The 2,468-nt window shown below is 37.2% G+C and overlaps 1 protein-coding gene across 1 annotated transcript in view; it reads right to left on the minus strand.

The window, feature by feature from the left end:
* Positions 1-2,468, minus strand: part of RPTOR (regulatory associated protein of MTOR complex 1) — a 424,190-nt gene that overhangs the window by 29,701 nt on the left and 392,021 nt on the right. The window lies entirely within an intron of this gene.

A 2,468-nucleotide genomic window follows, 5' to 3' on the forward strand; every position in this document is an offset into this window, starting at 1 on the left:
AAAAAAAAAAAAAAAAAAAAGGCAGTTTTTAATTTTGATGAAGCCCAACTTATCATTTTTTTCTTTTTTGACTTGTGCTTTTTGCATCTTATTAAATAAGTCATTGCCTAACCCAAGGTCAGAATTTCTTTTTTTTTTTGTTTCCTTCTAGAAGTTTTATAGTTTTAGGTTTCACACTTAGGCTATGATTCACTCTGAGTTAATTGTTGTATAAGGTGTGAGGTATGGATCAGGTTCTTCTGCTTTTTTTTCTTTTTTTGGCAAATGGATGTTAATTGCTCCAGTACCAATTGTTGAAAAGAGTATCTTTTCTTCATTGAATTGAATTGTTCTTGCACTTTTGTTGAAAATCAATTGAACGTATTTGTGTAGATCAATTTCTGGGCTCTCTATTCTGTTCCACTGATCTATGCATCTAACCTTTCACCAATCCCACACCATATTGATTACTTTTTTATAGCAAGTCTTGAAATAAGAGAGTATGAGGCTTCTTTGTTCTTCTAGCTCAAAATTGTTCCTGTTATTTTAGTTTGCTTTTCCCCACACATTTTAGAATAAACTTGCTGATTTTTACCAAAAAAATCCTATTGGGATTTTGACTGGGGTTGCAATGATCTATGTATCAATTTAGGGAGGACTGGAATCTTAATATTATTGAGTCTTCTACACCAGGAGCATGGTCTCCATTTACTTAGGTCTTTTGCTTTCTTTCATCAGTGTTTTATATTTTCCAGAATACAGATCTTTCATATATTTTGAAAAAATATTCATACTTAAGTATTTCATGTATTTTGGTGCTATTTTGAACAGTACTGATGTTAAATTTCAAAGTCCAATTGCTCATATGGAAATACAACTGATTTTTGTATAATGCCTTTTTTTTTTTTTGAGACGGAATCTCACTCTGTCACCTAGCCTGGAGTGTAGTGGCGCGATCTCGGCTCACTACAAGCTCCGCCTCCCAGGTTTACACCATTCTCCTGCCTCAGCCTCCCGAGTAGTCCCAGCTACTGGGGAGGAAGAGGTGGGAGGGTCGCTTGAGTCCAGGAAATCGAGGTTGCAATGAGCAATGATTGTACCACTGCACCCCAACCTGGGCAACAGAATGAGACCCCATCTCAAACAAAACAAGAAAACTTCATTTTCTTGAATAGACAGGAACTATTCAGGTTATCTCTTTGTTATTGAATGACGTTTAGTAGTAATCTCTTCCAAGGTTTGTCTATTTCATCTAAATTTTAGAGTTTATGGACACAAAGTAGTGATGGAAGGTATTGCACCGCCGAACCCCAGCTTGGGCAACAGAATGACACCCCATCTCAAACAAAACAAAACAAGAAAACTTCATTTTCTTGAATAGACAAGAACTATTCAGGTTATCTCTTTGTTATCGAATGACATTTGGTAGTAACCTCTTCCAAGGAATTTGTCTATCTCATCTAAATTGTAGAGTTTATAGGCATAAAGCAGTGACGGAAGGTATATTTCTGGGCTCTCAGCTCAAATCCATTGACCTATATGTCTGCTTTTAAGCCAATGTCATAGTGTCTTCATTAGTGCAGTTATATAGTACGTTTTGAAATCAGGAAGCGTGAGTTGTTTAATTTGTTTGTCTTTTACAACATTTTTCTTTTGTATTGTTCTGGGTCCCTCACGTTGCAATACAAATTTTAGTATCAGCTTGTCAATTTTTGCAAAAAAGCCTGCCAGGGATGGTGCTGATGGTGCTGAATCTGTAGAGCTAATTGGGGAGTTCTGCCAACTTCATGTTAAGTCTTCTGACCAATGAATGTGTTATTTCTTTCCCTTTATTTAACTTTTCTTTAGTATCGTTCAATAATGTTTCAGTGCAAGTCTTACATTTCTTTTGCTAAGTTTATTCCTAAGCATTTTATTATTTTTGCTATGACTGTAAATGAAACTGTTTTCTTGATTGCATTTTTAGGGTTTTCATTACTAGTGTAGGGAATCGGATCCAAACTGTTACTGGATATTGAGCTTGGGGGTACAATACTGCTGCATTGGGTTTTAAGTTCTGATACTTTATTAAACTGGATTTCGAATGACTTTCAATATTCAGGATCACGTCATCTGTGAATAGAGATGGCTTTATTCTTCTTTCCAATATGATGTTTTATTTCTTTTGCTTGCCTAACTTCCCTGGCTGTAATTTCCAGCACAGTGTTGAAGAGAAGTGGCAAGAGAGGATATGTTTGTCTTGTTACCTTCTTTTGGGAAAGGTATTTTTGAGTGTACAGAATTCTAGCTTGCAGTTTGTTTCCTTCAGCACTTTAAAGATATTACTGGCCGGGCGCGGTGGCTCAAGCCTGTAATCCCAGCACTTTGGGAGGTTGAGACGGGCGGATCGCGAAGTCAGGAGTTCGAGACCATCCTGGCTAACACGGTGAAACCCCGTCTCTACTAAAAAATACAAAAAGCTAGCCAGGCGAGGTGGCGGGCGCCTGTAG

The sequence above is a fragment of the Rhinopithecus bieti genome, unplaced genomic scaffold (genome assembly GCF_001698545.2).
Source record: "Rhinopithecus bieti isolate Rb0 unplaced genomic scaffold, ASM169854v2 scaffold_9899, whole genome shotgun sequence".
Lineage (NCBI taxonomy): Eukaryota > Metazoa > Chordata > Mammalia > Primates > Cercopithecidae > Rhinopithecus > Rhinopithecus bieti.